The sequence below is a fragment of the Amblyomma mixtum genome, chromosome 4 (assembly GCF_055824585.1).
Source record: "Amblyomma mixtum isolate Tamu chromosome 4, ASM5582458v1, whole genome shotgun sequence".
Taxonomy (NCBI): Eukaryota; Metazoa; Arthropoda; class Arachnida; order Ixodida; family Ixodidae; genus Amblyomma; species Amblyomma mixtum.
Window position 1 is genome coordinate 88,937,203 of NC_143015.1, and position 22,260 is coordinate 88,959,462.

Genomic DNA, 22,260 nt, shown 5'->3' on the forward strand with positions numbered 1-22,260 from the left:
TTTTCATACCCTGGAAGATTTCACTATAACAACCTCCCGTCGACATGCTTGTATTAATTTTTTCTTTTGAATTTCTTTGGAGGAGAAATTCTAGAGGCCCGTGTACTGTGCGATGTCAGTGCACGTTAAAGAACCCCTGGTGGTCGAAATTTCCGGAGCCCTCTATTACGGAGTCTCTCATAGCCTTAGTCGCATTGGGACGTTAAACCCCATAAACCAAACAAAACCTATTTTTTTCTGTTGCTATTAAAGTTTTGGCTACTGTCAACTGCTCGATGCGAGCGATGGAAAAGTTCTGAAAAATTTTGCTACATTTCGAAAGGATGGACCATTACCTTCAATATTTCCTTGGCGATGCATTACATACAAATTTCCAATTTTGAATTTTTTTTCCGGGAATGTAGGACATGTCCAGGAAATCTCTAGAATTCCACAGGCTGCTCTTGGCCGTTGGTGGTGAGACAATTTTGTAGCAGCACCCGACACAACAATACATTTCTCCACTCTCTGAACGTCGCGGCTTTCCAGTAATGACTCGCAACGAGCGGCAACCCCTCTTTTGTGCACCCACGAGCAGGACGGCACGTGCTCACAATGACAGAAAGAGTGCCAGCAGCGCGAGCAGCACGCGTACCAGACGAGGCGTTGCTGACTCAATGCACTCCGCCGGCGACGTGCCCGCACAGAATTTCGGAAACGACCAGCAAGCATGAAAAAAGTGCAATATAATCGCTCATTTTACGTTCATTATCAGTCCGGATACTGAAACTGGCTGACTGGCTTCAGCATTGTATGAATTAAAACGAGGACGCAGCGATTATATCGCAGTTTTTTTTTCTTCACTTTACCCATAGGCACTCATTGACGCCACACTCATCGTTCGGTTATAAAAGGTTGTAACCTCCGCGTACGAGCGAGGTGCCTCAGCGGGGGCATCCGTTCTCGAGAGGTCTCCCGTCCCCCAGTTGGTTGGTTAAACCTCGGGCTAGACGGTCGACCTCCTCGTTCCCGCAGTTACCCGCGTGAGCCGGAACCCATAGAAGATTGATGTTGGGATAGAGAGTTCGATTGCGCAGAATTCTCACTGCGAGCGCGCCTACCGAGTTATTGGCGAATTTTTGAAGTGGGGCTCTTGGAGTAGCTTAGAATAGTTTTCGTGCGGAGATCCGCGATGGCCAGAGAGATAGCTACTTCCACTGCCTCACATAATACCCTGCTCGATGGCGTCCAACAATGGGGCTTGGGAGTTAATCGAAATCCGCGATGGCCAGTGCTATGCTACTTCCTCTGCGTCGCATACTAGCACGCTCGATGTCCAGAGCGATAGCTTATTCCTGTGCCTGGCATAATACCACGCTCGATGGCGTGAAACCATGTTCGCTTTGAAGTTAATCGAGATCTAATCATTAATAACAAATTGTAGAAACGCCAATAGTAAATGAAGTCTTAAGGTGCATTATAGTTATTTAAGGTGAATTAATTATAAAAAGGTGGAATAATGTGGGTATAATATGACCTTATGATACATTGTGATGAATTAAAGGTGAATTAGAGTAAATAAATTGTTATTTATTTGTGAATGAAGTGTGAATAAATCAATAAATTACTAATTAATTCTTTCAGTGGCAATTAAAACAGGTAATTGCGAGTTTATTGTGTCCGAGTCGCTGAATAAATGAATCAAGTGTGAATGAAATGAAATAATTTTGAATTGAATGCATATAATTATAAAGTAAAGTGCATTAACTGTGGTTTAAGGTGAATATAGGATTCAATTTCAAACGTGCCTTCACAATCGAGATTTTTGCAAAGAGGAGCAAGTAGAGGCGAACAGGAGCGATTAGAAGCGGCCAGAAGGGATCAACGCTTTCGCATTGCACCAATGCGGCTCAGTGGTTAAGGCGCTTGTCTACCGAGCCCGAGTAGCCGGGTTTTAGCCCAACCACGGCGGCCGCGTTTCCATGGATGCGAAGCGCAAAAGGTGCTAGTGCACTGTGCGATGTCAGTGCACGTTAAAGATCCCCAGGTAGTCGAAATTATTCCGGGGACATCCACTACGGCACTTTTTTCTTCCTTTCTTTTTTCACTCCTTCCTACCTCCCTTCCTTTACGGACCGGTCCGGATGTCCTCTGAGATATGTGAGACAGTTACGGCGTCATTTCCTTCCCTCAAAACCAAAAACCAATTTTCCCATGATTAAAATCTAGCTGGAACACCCCCAGAACAGGTTTGGCCCGCCCTGCAAATTTGGGCGGCCTACCGTGGTTTCTCAGATTTCATGCTCGGACATGCTAACGCGACAACCACTTTGTCACGTTTTCATTCCATGAAAACATCTCTGCGATGTGTCTCCACTCACTGGATCCCAGTGTTCGCCTTTGACGGCTTCGGATTCCTGTCACAGAGCGTCAAAAAACAACTGAATACCGGGTCTGCAGGTACAGAACTAGCTCCGCTTGTCCACCACTCGCCACTGTCACCGTGCATTTCGGGATACCTAGCTCAGAAATATTGGTTGCGCTAATCAACGAGAAAGACCTTAGTGTATGAGTGCATGCACCTGAACAAGGCGGAATTCAAAAGAGAGGTCAGGGGGCCATTATGAGTTACTTTTGAAGGAGATTGTTGGTTCAATGGGAGGTTTCATTTGAGCCAAGTCTTTTAGGGCTTTTTTGATTGAAATGGGATTGAACATGGTTTGCGTAAAATTTATCGCATGCGACTGGAGCGGGGTGAAAGATACAGAAAAATATTGTAAAGAAGAGCCATTATTTCGAAATGCACGAAATGCAAGAAATGCACGCTTCCAAAAGAGCCCTGGCCCTCGCCCGCACCCTGACGGGGCATATTCAAGAATGGGTCTAATGTGTGTGAGTTATAGCAGTTCTTTTGCATTTGCCTGGGATTGGTGACAATTTCGCCGGAGGTAATTCCACATCAATGATGCTTTGGCAGTTACATTTGCAACATAAGGTCCTCTGTGATATACTTGCCCAGGTACTTAAATTCGGAATGTTTTTTCCAAAGGAATAGAATTCAAGGAGTACATCGAAATTATTTTGTTTCGTTTATTGGATCCTGAACAGCAACAATCTTATCTTCTCCATTTTGCTTTTCATAAAAGATGCTCATGCCTGTGCCGCCATCAACTGCGCCACTTTCCGGCCGGTACACAGCTACCAGGGGCCCGTAATGGACGCTCATATACGGGTCGATGGCTGCATATGATGAGTTCGGGACGACCTGTGCGCATGGAACGCACGAACTGTACGCTGTCCTTTCCATCTGAGGGAGGTATAATGTTGGTATATATGTCGATAAATCCATTGTTCCGAAAAGTGCTCCTCGTCGTGACAGATTGGCAGTGTGACGTGGAGCATGTACGCAGCAAGAACACTCATTAAGTCTGCTGCGGACCTGAGGGATTCTCTCTGTGTGCGACGCAAATAGAGCGTAGTCACCTTCACCTGTGCTGACGTCTTCTAACCGCCTTTTCACAGAAGCAAACATATTGGCCTCAGGACAACAGGCAAGCCGATAGCGACCGGGTCTTCTGATGAGATGCGTGACAAGACCTGCGCATCAACACTGAAAGACCGATTGTTTAGGACACTTAGCTGTGTGGTAACTTTCAAAAACTGAGATTCTCTGTGGCGCGGCATTAAAAAAAAAAGACTGAGAGCCTTCGTTTAACGGAGTGCAACCTCTCGCTGGGCGGGATGAATGCAATGAGCAAGCTTTTCATTGTATGATTATTTAACTGTGTTAAGAACGCCGATCAGGATTTCTGTTTGCAGAACATAATCCCAAGCCCGTGGTTGGTTTTTGGACGATAGTGTTTTGTATTTGTGTTCTCAAACACAAAACTTAAAAATGCAGGCCAAAAGCGGTTAGGAACATTGAAACCTTTGATGCTAAAGAAATAAACTAGCAAATTGTGATAGCTTTATTCCGTAACTTCTCCTTCGAAGATTGTTCGCTTGCAACCTGCACACTGTTCATCAACATGATCAAAGGCTGACCGTACCTCAGAATGAAGCGACTTTTGATGATTGAGGGAAATTCGAGGTAACTATAAGTGTTCGATTTCAAGAAATGGCACAAATATCAGAAATTGCTCTCGTGTTTCTATTATTAGCACTGTGTACTGAAACACAAGCCTCAATTGGAGGAGTAATAGAATTTAGAGACAAAAGAGCGTATATCTTGCGTGCTCTTGAGTCGCACGTCTCGCGGCACGACCGGGCTGCGCTGATAACTTGCAGAGGACACTGGGACTCCAAAGACTATTACTGGCTCCACCAACTACCCTGGCCTGTTACATTATGGACACTTCCGAGCGGTCGCTTTCTTGGATATGTGAAGAAGAACAGGCGCATGAGCATCAAGACAAATGTGTTAGTACCCAGTCTCGACCAAAACGACTTACCCTGCATGAAAGCTACTCTGAGGTTTGCAGCATCAACCTACTTAGTTGACTGGCTAGTGATAGAACAAAGTGCCAGAGCGAGGAAAACAATGAGCCGCTTCGTTTCAATGCCCACGACTAAACATTCTTACTGCGGTCGCAGCGAAATACAACAAAGTGATGTCAGCGGTATAGGAACGCTCCGACCTGGCGGAAATTCCTACGTGTCGCTATACTCGAGGGGTTGTACCGAGCGCTTTGAAGCCAATCATGCCAGGCCGGAAAAGCGCAGCGAACTGAGAAACAGTTTAGTCCGCGCTTCATGCGTGCTGGTGAAATCTACGGGGGCCTGCGAGTACCCACAGGCGGAATATCTGTGGAATTGGCTTGGCCTCTATAACGTTACAGTTCAGCGAGTATTCCAAAAAAGTCCCAGACTTCAACAAAAGGATCTCTTGAGAAGCCACTACGATATTTCCGGAGACATTCAAGTAGGCAGTATGTGGTTATCGATGCTATTCGCCTTACCAGTTGCGGTGGTGAATGCAAAGGAGACATTTTACGTTGCAAGCGGCCCACCAATATTAATCTCGTTCCTTGACATCCTCTTAGAATCAAAGCTCGGAATCTCTCTCCTCTTATCAGCGCTAGCTTGCTCCTCGGCAGTTTTAGTATTTGCCGACCTGAAGGAAGAAAATGTACGGGTAATCAATAGCGTTACAGATTCACTGATGTTTCATATCGCTTCCTTTTACGCAACGTCTTTCCCGTTTCCCCGCCGAACGCGCTCAAACTTTATGCGAGGTATTGTGTATTGCGTCTGGATGACGGCGATATTCCCTCTTTCCACCTATTTTCGGAGCGAGCTGGTTTCTAGACTCAGTGTACAGGCACCCATTGACGTGGTCGACACCCTTGAAGAACTTGAGAACGCTTTAGACCTCGAAAAGTTGACTCCCTGCACCACAAGGGGCACCTTTACAGACATTATCCTTTTGAATGAAGTTAACGCAAGCCCGCTTTACTCAAAACTGCGCTCAGCGTTTAAAAAGAACAAAGAAAAAAATCTTTTGAGTTCTGATGACCTATTGAGCTGCTTCTCGTGCGCTCGGCAGCCGGGACACGCATGCTTTTCGTTGTCGTGGTCAAGGTGCTTTTTGCTGAAATATGGACAGGGGCTTGTGGAATCAAGAGAGCACTTAAGCACAAGTTGGTATTTCACAGCAGCTCGCAAGAATTTTCCCTTCTTGCGTGGATACCGCGAGTTTCTGCGCAGAATAGAGGAAGGCATGCTTCTAGGAACGTCAGAAACGCTGGACTTCAGATTGTGTCTTTACGTGGAAGATGACGGCAGCAGCAGTGAACTACGGTTGAGTCAAACTGCCGAGTTGCTGCCGTTCTTTTTACTCTTCATCACGTTTTTGGGTGTCGCGGTTGCCGTTTTTTTCTTGGAATTGATCGTTAGTTGGTGGTTGCAGAGAGTCAGAACAAATATTTGACAAAAGAGCTTAACCGTGGGAGAAATTTTGTGCAGCAATGATCGCATATGGGAATATTGAATAAGCCTAACCAATAGGCTTTTGAACATGAATGAGGCGGCAGCAAAATTCCCCGCTTCCTTGTTCCAGCTTACATCTGCGCATTGACCTCTTGGCGCATATTTATCGACTGTGTTGTCAAAGCTTCTCAAATCCAACCAAAAGTGTTGTCAAAGCAAAATAAATGAAAGCGGAATACCGATTAGAGCTTGTTGTTTCTTGTTTTTAAAGCAAAACTTAGCGATAAAGGAGCTTGTGTGCAATGCTGACACCCGCTTTCTGTGATCAAATGAGTCCTGGTAAACAAGATATGCTCTCATGCACGGAATGTTGAGCACAGATTTATGTTGTACAGTGCTGGATTGCAGTGTCGAGTACATGCACAAGCGGCACTCCGCAAAAAATTGTAGTGCAAAAATACGCATTGCCGGGACTGTTGTGTTGATGTGCTGTGTTTTCTGTAAATGATGTTTTATATTTAAGGGAAAAATATTCTTGAACCCTTTTAAATACCGTCGGTGCAAAAAGTAACCAAGCAACGTGGTTTAATAGTCAGTCGTACTGTGAAGAGATTATGGCTTCCCTAAAGATCATGAGGTATTTAAAGGTAAGCACAAGCCTTCTCCTTACCTTAGAGATCAAGATAGCGGCAGAAGTGTTCCACTTTACGACTAACAAGCACATCATGCAGTTTGGTCTCTTTCGGGAAAGATGGTACATGGTATCTTTCTCTGCGCACTGACCGTGAATGTATTTGCGTGAGTGTGAATATAAAATTTAATAAAAGAAACCTTCACTTCCGATATGAATGAGTGGTATGAGAAAATATCTTTTCTGAATTCTCTGCCTGCGTGCGATTTTATTCAGTGGCTTGTTGCTTAAGGAAAGAAAACGGGAATGCCTTGTGAATAAGGGAGAAAATTGGGGGTTTGTTGGAAGAAAAAACCCTGGCTGTTTTAGTGAAGTTCTAATAAAGCAGCAGAAGATGTACAGCTTTCCGCATTCTCCGGATTCTCTGGTGCCGGATTCTCGCCTCGTTTACAAGTTCGCACACAGAGAAAAGACAGTATATGTCGACTTCAACTTCGCAGAATAGGCGTGCTGGACACTTCGCAGCGATACAAGCCTGCAGGTAAGGCCACCTTTGAGTGTCGACGGCAGTCAGGGCAGCCCCGACCAGGAAACTCCGAAGTGCGCCCTCCTCTGCGCTGGTTAACGGGAGAGTTAACACATGCGCAGTTGCTAGAGCACGTTTGCAACACCGGTGGTGCTGCTTCCTGGTCGAAGGACAGGGGGTGTCGTGCAAATAAAGGGTTGAGGCGGGCACGACATCAGGGAGCCTAGGATGGTCACACTATGTGCATGGCTTTGCAATCTTAGGATGTCACGTGGGAACAATTCAATACATATCGGCCGAAGGATACGAACCACTAGACCATGGATGTTTTGAAGGGTTACTGGGAAGTTAATGACACGTTAAGGAAGGACGTCGGCGTGTATGAAACACTTGGTGGTAAGAAGCACAATTCTTCGCAGAAAACAAAGCGCCTCGTGTAAATTTGCGAGCTTAGTATGACACAAGGAAAGTGTTCCATGAGTTCAAGCAGTCTCTTGATGGTAATGCAGGTCAGGAGGACAATCTTCTATTCATGTTTTAGAGCCGTGGCTGTGGGTATCTAACACAGATAATGATTGAACTCTGGCGCAGTTCGGAGTATTGTTCAGTAATGCGTTCGCGAAGAAAAGACACGGGTGACAGTTTGATGCTGGGCGATGAATATCGGTGGCCATGTTGCCGCTGAGGTTTGTGAACATCATTGGGAGAATAACTGGAAGTAGTCACTGTAAGCAGTGCAACGATGCCTAAGTCATGAGTGTCCGTCAGAATGAAAATCTGGTGTTGAGGGTGTAAGCACCTTCTTAATAGAGCACTACTTCGTGTCTTACGTTACCCTTTGCATTATCTTAAGGCCCGTTCACACTTGGCCAAAAATCAGGCGAGCGAAGCGGAATCGCCCGCTTTTGACACCGAGGAAGGCGGAAAGCGGCGCGGCGAGGGCGATCGGGCTGGACCAATTTCCGCCGCGCGGCGACTAACATGGCGTCGCCATTCGAAGCCGGACCCCTCGCTTCGGATTGAATTCTCATTGTTGCTGCCTTTTTCAGTGTGTTCACTGGCCAGAAATGCGGCACAGGTCTTTTGCTTCGTCTCACCTCGCCTCTAAGAAAACGTATAAGTGATAAATTTGCTTTATTTTTTTTTCCAGAGTGACGATTCCTCCGCTTCCTGGCTTAACTTCCGAGTCGGCTTGTTGAAAGGAGTGGTTCCCGCCCTGACAACCTGGTGGCGCCACTATATGCTAAGTTGATTTTTGCGTCTGTGATAGCATTCGCTGAACTAAAAGTGAGAATGCGCCTGCGTTTCACGTACGTAAGAATGCTTACGCTTAAAGGTGCGTCGACAGCGTAAATTTATGCTCTTTCACGATGATGCCCCCCCCCCCCCCCCAACCCCCCCGTGACAGTTGACCGAGCTGGTGTTTGTCGGCAAATTAGTACTCTGAAAGATCATTCCAGTCCAGGATACGATCTCGTTAAAGCTAAATTCTTGAAAAATATTTGTGTGTATAGCTCAGGTATTTTAACTCATATGTTTCAAGAGTCAGTGGACAAAGGCACACTAGCTGAACAATGGAAAATCGGGAAAATCGTTCCACTTCGCAAATCTGGGAGCAAGACTTTGCTGCTAATTGTCGCCCCATATCTATCACTAGCTCATGATGCAAACTGCTCGAGCATATCATATTCACTACACTTGTGAACTTTCTCGAGAGCAATCCGTTTTTCTCCTCTGCACAACATGGTTTCAGAAAATCATATTCATGTGACACTCAACTAATTTCTTTCACAAATAGCTTGCCACATATACTTAACAGGTCATCCGCCACTGATTGCATTTTGTTTTAGTGCTCAAAAGCATTCGATAAAATTTGCCATTACTTGCTTTTTCATAATTTACGTCCCCTAAATATTGTCACGGAACCAAGGCAGGAGACACCGTTCGCCAGCAGCGCTAACACAATCAGCCCTGAGGGCGCATGAGCCAACTCTCACCTCTTTGTCTTCTGATGCCACCTGGGGCCACCTGGTGGCATTATTCCCCCTCCCGAAAAAAAAGGGAATACGAAAAACCACTACGACGCCACGAGCTAACTGAGGGAAGTAGGGGAACAACAATCGAAGGGGCAAAATGACGGGGGGAAAACAGGCCTCTGGGAAAAAAACAAAAAACAAGACAACTGTGCAAGCGCTGTCAGTGCGTGAAAAAAGGCTTCATACGCAGTACGTGCACTACTTCTGGCTTGGGTCGACGGCGCGCACTGTGCACAGAACCGTCGGGCAGAACTTCATAAGTCACATCTGTTATGCGACGCAACACTCTGTAGGGGCCGAAGTAGCGGCATAGGAATTTTTCCGACATGCCTGGGCGACGGACAGGGGTCCATAAACACACTTGGTCGACCGGTTGGTACTCGACGTGGCGGTGGTGAAAACTTTTATTCAGAACGGACAGTAGGTGTTTGGATCAGCCCGTAAGGGACCGATCCTTACAAACACTAGGTGGAGATCCCTAGTTTGGGACCCCAGTGGTGGTGGTGGTGAAAAACTTTAATCAAAGAGAGCTTGAGGGTTGAAAAAAAAAAACCCTGCTGCATGGTCGGTATCCTTAGCCCGGGACACCGCACGACGAGGCCCCGTCTCGCGCCCGCTTGACCAGAGCCCTTTGTTACTCCAGTGTGGAGCAGTTGAGGAGGGCAGTCTTCCATGCCTCTCGGGTGGGGGTGGGGGAGGGGGAAAGGTGAGGATTCTGAGTACATGCCCACACCATGCGAAAGATATCGCAGATCTCTCCACAGTGCGGGCAGCGCCCATCTGTGTTCGGATCGAAGTGTTTTGCTATTGCAGAACAGAGAAGGGTTCCTGTCTGCAGGCGCCGCAGAGTTCGCTCCTCCGCCTTACTCAGCCCCTTGGCAGGTGCCGGGTAGAGACGGTGGCTGTCGCAATAATAAATTAGGATTTCGCGGAACCGCAGAAGCGGTTTATGAGCTTCCGAGCCATGAGAGCTAGGATGAGGAGCCCGGTGTGTGAGCGCTCGGGCGGCCGCATCAGCGGCCTCATTGCCTCGTAGACCCTGGTGGCCAGGAGCCCAGATCACTTTTGTGCGAGTTGGATCGGCGAGAGCGCGTCTTAGAATTTTCGAGGCCAGAGGTGATATTTCGCCTGCAAGATAATGTTCACAGGCCCGGCGAGAGTCTGTGATAACCGTTTTCGATTTTGGATCGGCGGCAGCGAGAGCTATTGCGACTTCCTCCGCTCGTGTTGAATTTGGGGCCCGAAAAGATAGCCCATCGACATTCATTCCCCGGTGGACTACGGCAGCCGTGAAGAATCCCGCGGGCGACGGCCCTGTGATGTCCACGTAATAGACGCCCTCTTTATAGCCATATTGCCTCTCAAGCGTGCGAACCCGCGCTTGTCGTCTGCCTTCATGTGAAGCCATGTCCATGTTACGCGGGAGCCGAGCGACCAAGAGCATGTGGCGCCACAGCACCGGGTTGTTCTCCGTCCCCTCTGGTATGCATGTGTGTTGGATGTGTAAGCGGTTTAGCAGGCGGCGCCCAGGCACCGTCTGCGATAGCCGCGTATATTGGTTCACGAGGTGGGCCTCCCGCAACTCCTGATAGGAGTTTACCACTCCCAACGCCTTCAGTTTGGCGTTGGAGGTAGCCCACGGGAGGTCCAGTGCTCGCTTTGTCGCCTTCCTGATGATGGCGTCAATGCGCTCGTCTTGTTGATTGGTGGTGCGTAGGTACGGCACGACGTAGAGGATCCGGCTGGTCACGAAGGCATAGGTGAGCCGTAGCGCGTCCCTGCCCCGCAGACCACCCCGCTTGTTGGAAACACGGCGGATCATGCGCCCTACCTGTTCACCTATGCTCTTGAGTTTCGCTACAGTAGAGTCCGGCCTGAGTTTGTTATTGATGAACAGACCCAGGATCCGGAGCTCCTCCACTTCTCTGATGGGACCGCCCGACAGAGATATGTGTACAGACGTGTTGTCCTTGTGGTTTGTCCTGACGTGTAGAAGCTCTGATTTGGCGGGAGCACATTGGAGACCACAGTCGGCAGCATATGCTTCGACTATGGAGGCGGCCTGCTGAAGGCGGTCCTCTATCTCCCCAAGGCTCCTCTCGGTGGTCCAGCGGTAGCCGCCGCCTGGGCGCGCCCGACTAAGGCTTGTTGGGCCTGTAAGTCGTGGCAGCCGAGCAGGGTCGCCTCCCAGTCCTCCCGGGTTGGGTTGGGGATGGGGGGAATGGCCGGGTTGGAGGGGCAGGCCCACACCATGTGATAGGTGTCCGAAGACACCGCACTACAGTGCGGGCAGTTGCCGCTAAAGGAGGGGTCGAAATGTTTTAGGGCTGCCGGGCACAGCAATGTGTTGGTGATGAGGCGGAGAAGGAGCCGCTCATCCGCCTTCTTGAGGCTTTTACATGGGCTTGGGTAAATGCGATGGATATCTTGATAGTAGGTTGCGATATTTTTGAACGTGTAGACCGGATTAAAATCGGGTTCCTGATCAGGTGGGGAGGAGAAAACAGCCCGGTGAAAGAGCGCGCGGGCGGCTGCGTCTGCTGCCTCGTTTCCTGCGAACCCCTGATGAGCAGGGGCCCATATGAGGTAACGGCGTGCGGGGTCCGTATCCCGTATGCAATTTTGGTATATTCGATAGGCTAGGAAGGGAGTGCAGCCTTGTTCGACGTTCCGACAGGCCCCTCGCGAGTCGGTGATTATGTATTTTGAATTGGAATGTGAGGCCGCGAGAGCAATCGCGACCTCTTCTGCTTGTGTTGCACTGCGGGCTCTGAAAGTGAGGCCGTTAGCTGTGTTGCTGTTGTGAACTACCGCGGCCGTGTACCGTCCCCCGTGGTGATGGCCGGAGGCGTCCACGTAGTATACACCTGTTTTGTTGCCATAATATCGGGCTAGCGCTTCCGCTCGTGCCAGGCTCCGACCATTATGGTCTTCATGTGACATGTTTGCTGGAAGAGGCCGCACGTGGAGCGCACGTCTCCACAGGGACGGGATGTCCCTCCTCCGGGATGTGAAACCTGTCTTCCATTGGAGGGGTGTGTTGGATATGGAGTCGAGCAAGAAGGCGGCGACCCGACTCCGTTAGCGACAAGCGCGTGTACTGGTTTGTAAGGTGCGCCTCCCGGAGCTCCCGGAAAGTATTCACCACCCCAAGAGCCATAAGCCGGCTGTTTGAAGTAGTGATGGGGAGGTCAAGGGCACGTTTAACAATTTTGCGAAGGATGACCTCAAGGGCGTCCTCCTCTTGTCTCCGTAGGTGAAGATAAGGAGTCAAATAGAGAATTCGACTAGTTACGAAGGCGTTTGCCAGCCGCAAGGCATCCTTACTTCGTAACCCTCCGCGTTTGTTGGAATCTCGGCGGACCATGCAACCCACCTGGTCCCCCACCTTACGGAGTTTGGCCAATGTAGTGTCTGGCTGCCTGTGTTCGTGGATGTAGAGTCCGGGTACCCGTATCTCATCACTTTCGCGTATGGGACCACTCTCAAGAGAAAGAGATATTTTAGTTGTGCACTTCTGTGACGGGCGGAGGTGCACCAATTCCGATTTTTTAGGGGAACATTGAAGGCCCCAGCGGCAGGCGTAGCGGTCTACTATCGTCGCCGCTGTTTGCAGGCTGGTTTCAATGTCCCCTGTGCTGCCCTGCGTGGCCCACAGAGTGATGTCATGGGCGTACAGGGCGTGCTGCACGCCTGCGACACCACTCAGCTGGGCCGGCAGGTGCATCATGGCCCGATTTAAGAGCAGCGGGGAAAGTACCGCGCCTTGAGGGGTTCCCCGCGTGCCGAGTAGGTAAGTACCATGCTCTCGATCTTGAATTCGAATGTAGGATTGACGATCCATTAAAAAATGGCTTATGTATCGAAATGTGTCGAGGCCACTGTCGGTGTGACTTAGGTTAGTGAGTATGATCTCATGCGTTACATTGTCAAAGGCCCCTTAAGATCCAAGGCTAGTACTACCCGGTCATTATGGGGGCGTTCGAGGGAGTCAAGGACCTCCCGATTGAGTTGCAGGATAACATCCTGTGCGGATCTGTATGGGCGGAATCCGAATATGGTGCTCGCAAAGACATGTTCGTGTTCCAGATATGTATATAACCGATCCCGCACCATCGTCTCCATTAGTTTGCCCACACATGAGGTGAGAGAGATGGGGCGGAGGTTATCTGTGTCAATTGGTTTGCCAGCTTTAGGAATAAAAGTGACCAAAGCCGTTTTTCATTCGATTGGCAGGGGGGTGTACCCGCGCCAAATCGCATTGACGCATTCCAGGAGGGACTGGTATGCCAAGTCGGGCAGGTTCATCAAAAGCTTGACGGTGACCTTATCCCGTCTTGGCGCAGTGCCCCGTTTCATTTTGGCGAGAGCCGCCCGCAAATCATGGAGCTGGAAAGGTTGATACAGCTCCGTGTTCCCTCTGCCTGCATAAGAGTACGCAGATTCACGGGGGCTGTACACAGATACTGGTCCGGAAGTTTCTGTGCCAGTTGAGTCGTGCTGCCAGGAAAAGCATGCATGGCTCGCTGCAAATGTTTTTGTGTTTCGGTTCTTGTTTGGGTTGGGTCGATTAGGGCTCGAAAGAGACGCCACGTGTTTCGGCTGGACATTTGTCGCGCGGCCGTGTTGCATCTATCTACCCAGTTGGAGTCGGCGAGTTAGGCCGCGTACTCTGCCGCTTTCTAGATAAGCTCGGCAATTCGAGCTTTAAGCTTTCTATTGTGTTTCTGGCGTCGCCAACGGCGGACGAGGCTGCGACGGGCTTCCCAGAAGTGTGAGAAGGTGGTTATCCACGTCCGTGACCGCCTCTGAAAGCTGGATGTGTGTTTCATGCGAGGAAAGGTGTGCCAGCAGCTGTTGGGACCATGCTGAGTAGCCTTGCGCGGAAATGGGTGTATTATCAAGTGAGTTAAAATTATGCCTTAATTTCGTCCAGTCTGGGATACGGGCTTGTGTTCTGGGATGCTTGAGGGGGCCTGTGCGTTGTGTAGTGTTAATGATGCAGTGGTCGCTACCGAGGGTCTGCTCGGTGTTGAGCCAGTCTGCGTGTCGTATGTTGCGAGTGAAGGTTAAGTCCGAGCACGTATCCCGTGTCACGGAGTTTCCAAGCCGTGTTGGGTGGACGGGGTCCGTGTGGAGGGTGAGGCCTAACGTGGACGCATGCTCCGCCAGCCTATGTCCGCGCGACTCCTCCTTGAGATACCCCCACAGGTGACTGGGAGCATTAAAGTCGCCCACAAACAGCAGGGGATCGCGGCCCGCTGCTCTTAGCGCGCGGCTAAAGAGGTCCGCAAAAGTCACTCGCTTGAGTTTGGGAGCACAGTACACGTTGAGTATATGCAACGGCGGGTCCCTGCGGCGGAGTGGTAGGATAGTCACCATTACATAGGAATACTCGAGCTTGAGGTCGAGATACACTAAGTTGGCTTTGTAGGCTTTGTGAACGAGAAGACATGACGCGGGATCCTGTTGGAACGTCGTGTAATTTGAAAGTGTGGCGCCCAGGCCTGGCTCCTGGAGGGCAACCACGGCTGGTAGGGACTCGAAGGTTTCAAGGTAGAGGCGGAAATTGGAAATTGGCTCGGAGGGGCGGACGCCAGTTTTGATTTTAAATTTTGAATTTTGTTGAGCAAAAGCTCATTATGTGCCCGGAGCACGTCGATCTGTTTTTTGTATTCCGCGTCGAGTGCGGAGACGGTTACAGGGGAGGAGGGGTAATGGGAGGAGGAGGAGGCGACCTCAGCCCAGCTGCTCACCTGTTGTTTGCCGTGTTGAGACGCTGATGCCCGGGCGTCGGCAGCGTCATTTGTCTTGAGCGCCGGGAAGTGGCCAGCGTCCCTGCCGCTGGGCGGTGGCGGTGGGGGCGGTGACTTCACCGAGGATGATGATGATGACGTTTTGTTGTCGATGCCGTCAGCCCCACGCGGCGTTCCGCCACCGGTACCTGAATTGGGATGACTTGGCTGCCGGCCAGGTCGCTGTTTTCCAGCTGGTTGTAGCGGCGTGCATCTGAGCCCTGTTGCCTCCTGATGTGCATGCGGGGGAGTTGGCGGGCTTCCTCCGCGTTTTGGAGAAATTCTTCGGCGTGTAGCGTGAGCGCCCACTCGTCAGCAGTGCATGAAAACATGGCATCCAACATAGTGTGCACATCGCGCCCATAAACAAGGCGAAATGGCGTAAAGTGAGTGGTTTCTTGTATTGCTGTATTGTACGCGAAAGTCACGTATGGAAGGATCTCGTCCCAAGTCTTATGCTGGACGTCTACGTACATATCGAGCATGTCTGCAATAATTTTGTGGAGTCTCTCGGTGAGCCCATCGGACTGCGGGTGGTAGGCAGTAGTCTTGCGATGGCTGGTATGACTCAACTTGAATACCTCGTGCATGAGCTGCGCTGTGAAAGCCGTTCCCCGGTCGGTGATTACGCTGAACGGAGCGCCGTGTCGCAGAACAATGCGATGCATGAAGAATTGCGCAATTTCAGACGATGTGCCACGCGGCACCGCTTTGGTTTCGGCGTAGCGTGTCAGGTAGTCTGTGGCGACAATTATCCACTTATTGCCGGCCAACGTCAGGGGGAATGGGCTGAGGAGATCCATGCCGACTTGGGCAAATGGCGTACGATGAGGTGAAACTGGTTGGAGTAAATCCGCGGGCTTGAGGGGAGATGACTTGCGGCGCTGGCACTGACGGCAACCTCGGACGTAGAGGCGGATGGTGGCAGCAAGTTTAGGCCCATAATAGGCCTTGCGTACACGAGCGAGAGTGCGTGTAAACCCCAAGTGACCAGAGGTGGACTCGTCGTGAGAGGCAAAAAGGATGTCGGGAGGGGGAATAATGCCACCTGGGGCCACCTGGTGGCAATATTGACAACAACTTGTTGAAATGAATTGAATGCTTTCTGATTAATCGTTCCCAATTTGTCGCTGCTAAAGGTTGCAACTCACCTTTTGTTTACATAATTTCCGGTGTTCCACAGGGTTCCGTTCTCGGACCATTCCTGTTCATAATTTATATCAATGATCCTCCTTCTCATGTGCCATCTAACATATATTTATTCGCCGATGACTGTGGGATTTTTCCCGAGATTAAAAGCGGTAATGATATTAACATCCTACAGCGCGACCTTACGGCTATAGTTAATTGGTGCAATCAGTGGCTAATGAAACTAAACTTTAACAAATGCAAGGTCTTGCGTGTATCCCGTATTGCTAATCCGTTTCCTGTATTCTATTTGAATGACATTTCACTTGAAAGCGTCAATTCTTATAAATACCTAGGCATTCACATTACATCTAATCTAACTTGGAGGCTTCACAATGATTACATAATCAATAACGGTAACAAAACTTTAGGTTATATGCGACCTAACTTTTCTCCCGCACCATCTTCTTTGAAATCACTTCGTTATAAAACATTAATACGTCCGAAGGTAGAATACTCAACAGCAGTCTGGGATCCTAGCCACGGGTACCTAATTACTTCTCTTGAACGTGTTCAAAATAACTCCGCTCGTTTCATTCTTTCTAGCTTTAACCGAGGAGCTAGCATAACGGAAATGAAAGCTAATCTTAGTCTCAAGTCATTGGCTTCGCGACGAAAAATTTGTCAGTAACCCTATTTCAGAAGTTCTATTATCACTCAAGCCTTCACAATGATTTCTTTCATGGACCCTATTACGTATTCCGCCGCATTGATCATCCCCACAAAGTTGCCATCCCCCTATGCAAAACAGTTTCTTTCTTACGTTTATTTGTTCCCCGTACTTCTAAAGAATGGAACGATCTTCCTGCTGAAATTGTATCTGTTACTGACATAAATAACTTTCGGAAAGCTTTGGCTGGCGTTGTATAAACTCAGAAAGTTTTGTTTTGCAGTAGTGTATTTTTGTCTTAGCTAACACTGTATACACAGGATTAGCCTTTTATGTACCCGTTTCCTTCTTCTCCATTGTTCGCTCTATATTTTCTGCCCATTCCCTTCGGCATCGCCAGCAAAGCCCTGATGTTAGAATAAAATAAAAATAATACATAAATAAAAAATAAAAGTGACCGTACAGCGCTGTTAGAAGGACCGCCACTTTCCGGGTCTCTGCATAATTTTCAATATTACTTTTATTTATTTCACTATACTGCAGGTTATATTGGCGCAAGCAGGAGGGACATACAATACAATCATAACACTCAGTAATGTTGATGGTGAATATTCCTGTGAAAGCGAGTTTAGTGAACCCGAAAACAACTAATTTGCTCTGCTTGAGATATCCGATAGGATATTTGGCCTGTTCGATATTAAAATAACTCGATTTATTTGTTCTCAACTGTAACCAGATCAAATGAAACGAGGACAAGATACTGAAATACCGACGAGGAAACGCGACAATATTAGCCCTAGGGGACGAAATACAACAATTTTTCTTAACAGTTGCAAACAAGAGTCTGCACATTTGAACAGAAGTTAGCCTGCGGAATCCTACATGAAAGCCGGCAGGATATTTAAGCAGGAATGGATGTGCCGGTTGGTTGCACAAGATAGAACTGCGCGAAAAAAAGAGCGTTTTCGTTGTTCTTTTCGCCCTGTATTAATAGGCGGCCCTAGTTTATGCCAGAAAAAAAACGTTAGAGACATGAAAAAAAGTTTGGAGCACTGAAGTAATTGTGACAATTTTAAAAGGAAAAATTTCAAACGACAAAAGAAAAAATCAGTTCCGCATTAGGTTTCGAACCACTGGCCTAATAAACGTCAGCTGAGGCCGTTGACCCATAACTCGCGCTGGCCTTTATTGCTTTGGAAAACTGGCTTTCTTTTCTTTATTGCATTTTCACAACGGGTACAAAGAAGTAAAACATGCCAGCAACACTTGCACTGACACGGCAGGTTAAATTTTTTTCAGTTCAACCAAGCCATCCAACACATTTAACCAAGTTGGCTGATCAGCCAGTGCCTGATACACTTCCCTCAGACGTATGACACCTTCAATGAAATGCTCGCGTGGACATCTCACAACTAAAACTGGCGGCAATGCAAAGACCCGAACCAACTGTGGCCTGAAATTACCGGGATATGAGCCTTTCGTACCATCACAAACATCTGAATTTTGGGAGGCATACACATGCTTCAAGATATCGTAGCCGCCTCGTGGTTTAATCTAGCGTCTCAAACACATCATGTACCAAACCGCGGTGCTCATGGCAAAGGGTTCGACGATCGATCGGAGTGATTGAGCCTGACGGTAAAACGTACAGCGCTTCCGCAGAATAAATAGTCGCATTAGCACAAAGAGACGACAAGGGACAAGATATTCGCCCTCAAAAGTGGAGAATCTGATAATATGCGATGTTATTTCAAAGCCCTTCTAAAGCGGTTGTTTACATATGTCAGAGCAGAACGTAGCAGTTGAACCGCCTCGGTGCTTTTAATCTGCGGGGATGTCCGGTATATTTCATGTCAAGCGGTTCTGGAAAAGGTAATTGCTATTGACATTTGCGACCGAGAGGTCTGCAGCGGGAGGCCCAGTTTGACATTTAACAGGTGACTGCCCGGTTGGGCATTTCATAGGCCCGTTTTGGTATCGATATTTTCACGTGCATGCTTGACCTTCTCGCGGTTGCCTCTGTTCGATCGCTTTCCCAGCACACTTCAGGGCTACAGTGTCCGCTTGCGCGAAGCTAGATCTCAGTGTCGTCTTATTTTACCAACAATACCTCCAATGATTTTGAGGAAAGGAAAGGCGCATGACTGGTTGCCTAGGTCACAGGACACCTCCATCCCGCTTTGAATCCCGCTATGGAGAACAGTGAACGTTATGGGGACTCGCAGGGGAATCAAAATATCTTGTTTATATCAGGAGCTTCGTAAAATGGGGTTTCGTTGGATCATGTTTTAACTCTATTACTTTATTGCGTTCCGTTCAAACGTCGCCAGTAACGTGCCGCTGGATGTGCTGCATGCCCCCTCATGTTTTTTGCTTTAGGGCAAGTGATTTGGCACTAATCTTCTAAAGCTATCGATATTATTTCGAAATTTTGTTGGCAATGCTTGTAATTTTTTAATTAAGCATTGCAAAAAGTTGACCTGCAGGTGATACCAACGATAGGAGCAGAATAACAGTGCGGACTCTAGCTGGACTCCATAGTTGCAGGCTTTCATATCTGCTAGGAAAGACGCTGAAGTGCCTCGGAAACGTTCCTGCTGTCCCTTTATTATGCTCTTTTCAACATATTCTGATCTTCAACTCCTCTGGTTGCACCAAAGTTCCTTCAGTTCGCCCTCGGGCCTTATATATGCTTTGTCGTCAATGCACCTGCAGCAAAGTTGCCTGGAGTGTTTTTCTGAAAATGTGAAAGCTCCATGCAAACTGGCAAGAGGGCTCCTTCGTAGGCCGAGCTCTGCATGCGTCATGTGACGTGCCCCAATTGGTCAAATCCCTTAAAGTGGTCTCGGCAGTGATGCAAATCCTTCAAATGGAAAGGATCTGCAGCATGCGTACATAGTTTCAAAAGCATTGCTAGATGTGGTAACGTGGAAAGCTGGGCTTGTTCGCTGCAGATTGAAAGAACAGACAAGGTACGCATTTCAGCTTCAACTGATCTGAGCGAATTCATCATTTGAATCCCAACCAGACGGTTCGTTCGCTCTTTCAATGTGCCATCGTCCATTTTACTGTGAGTTAGCCTCTTCAAGAGCAGCTGAAGAGCTTCTAAAATGTTATTACTTTTAAGAAACCAAATTTATGAAACTTGCACGTCAAGTGTGCGGATTTTTTTGTGTGATAGAATTGAAACTGATAACGTGTTCGCGGAAAAAAGTTGCGACTGTGTTCAGGCTTCTCCACAGCACGAAACGTAAGGTTAGGGTACCAATGATTACGTCGCCTGCAAGAGGCATGAGGCAGAAACGTTTGCTAGGATGATGGATACCAACGCCACTTAAGATAAAGTCGGCGAAGCACTGTTTGTTGGCATGAGACAGCGCATCGCAGGATGTGTGGGAAGGGAGAATAAATAAACATTTGAACAACAGAGTGATCAACACCGAACTTCTCCATTTTTATTTAGTTCATACTGCACACCTCGTTCAGGAACAAGCAGGGTGGTAAAAAAAATAATACAATAAGCAGCACATCATTCAAGGAAAACAGGAAACAATGAATCATTCCAGTCTGTTATAGTTCGGGGAAAAATGAAAACTTGAATACATCCGTCCGTGCAAAATAAGGGGTGAGTGAAATCGGATGATGGTGTCGAGTAAGCCTGGAGGTTGAACGAGACAGATAGAACGAAGAGTTTATTGATAAATCTTCATTAAAATGCGTGGAAATGAACCGCAGTCGAAAATTTTTCCTTCGGTGCTCAAAAAGCTTACCATTATTACTCATTATTTGTGAGGGAGAATCGTAGCTAGCGAATTTTGAGTAGATAAATCGCACAGCTTTCCGCGGTACCCTTTAAAGTTATTATTTTGTTTAGTAAACGGGTCCCAAACAGCGCATGCATATTCAAGTTCAGGTCTAATTTTTCTTATTTTTTCTCCAACAGCGTGGAGGACCATTAAAATTGTCACTACTTCACTTAACGCCGATGTCAGCACTGAAAACAGCAGCATACAGAAACTAGGCATGCTTTATTTACGAAATTTATGGATCAGCCGCATAATGAAAACACGTTTCAGTCTCTCTTTATTGTCACACATGAGTGACCAGTCTGAGCAGAAGAAACCGTTCCGCTGTCATCGGTGGAAAAATCACGTGCAAAATATCGCATGCGTAAATTAATTGCTCCAAGCAGCTCGAAGAATGGGGCTCACTTCTGTCTTCTTGGCAGCGCCTGACCTGACCATTCCTCCTTTGAAGATCATCCGCAGCAACTCACCGATATCTGTTCCCAGCGGAATGACTGAGAGGGAAACACCTGCATGCATGAAATCATTGTATTCTGAAAATTATTGCCACACGGCACTACTAAGGGACGTGAAAGTAATTCACTTCGGGGTGAGTTCGTCAGCATAGTTATGGCGCTAAATGAATTTCTTTATAGCGAATCGCACTTGGACCCGTGCGTCAGCTACGCAGTCTAAGTGGCAAAAATGGAGCATCTATGAAACATTTCAGATACTTTGACAGTTCGCCCTCTCCTGCGTCTATATCTGCCCCATTCTATTTTGGCAGTCCTCCACAATATAATACTCATAAGTGACTACGTGAAGGCAACACATGAACAAGAACTCTTTGGTAGGCAGTCCCGGCGAGACCCGTCTAAATTAGTCATGTGAAGTTTTTTATAGGAAAAAACTCTGCAGTTGGCCTGGTCCACTAATCACTCCTCTTGACCAATATGACAGGGCTCTTTATGTCCGATTTGCTAGCGCATGGTGCCAATGTACAGACAAGTGCTTACAATGTTTTTTAGCTAGCGTCAGTCTTCTGCATTTGCTTGGTAATGGAACTATTTGTCTGTCCTGCTTAAAAGTGGATTGCGAAAAGCCAGCCCAGCTACAAGTTGAGTACACACTGTCAAGTTCTCAGCGGTGCATATTGAAGAAATAGGTGAGCAGATTTTAGAAGTCCATCGGCCCCCATCGGCTTAATTTTCCGTAGCTTTTGAGCCTTGGAAAAATACCTGTACGCCAAAACTAGTACCCGCACTTGTTAGCGCACGACCAACCTTGTGTTTGTAAAGAATAAAACCTTACTATGCTTTTTTTTTGGTGTATTTTTCTTCACCTAGTAGATCTCTCCGTTAGCAGATCGTCTCATCTTTTTGTAGACTGTCTCAATGGCAACTGAGAAATTCAGGCTTTTCATGCCTGCCCGTCTTTTTTTTAAGACACCAGCCAACTGATGCGTGAAAGTTGTGGAAAAGCAGTTCCCAGACACGAAGTGGTTATGCATTTTTGTCCAGAGCAGTAATTTTATGAGCTTTCTTTTCCGGTATTCGCATGATAAACTAAAAAGTAGAGCCGTGCAAGGTATTGCGATTTGGAACGACTAGCTGGAAACGCTGGCCGCCGTCTCTGCCTTCGGCTGCCTGTCAGGCAATACGTAGCAGTCATTATGAGTTCAGATTCAGCTATATTCAACCAGAATGATGGTCTTCGTGGAACAAACTGGAACAAGCACATAAATGACTATTTCGAACTCGCAGCACTTCTCTTCTAGAAAAT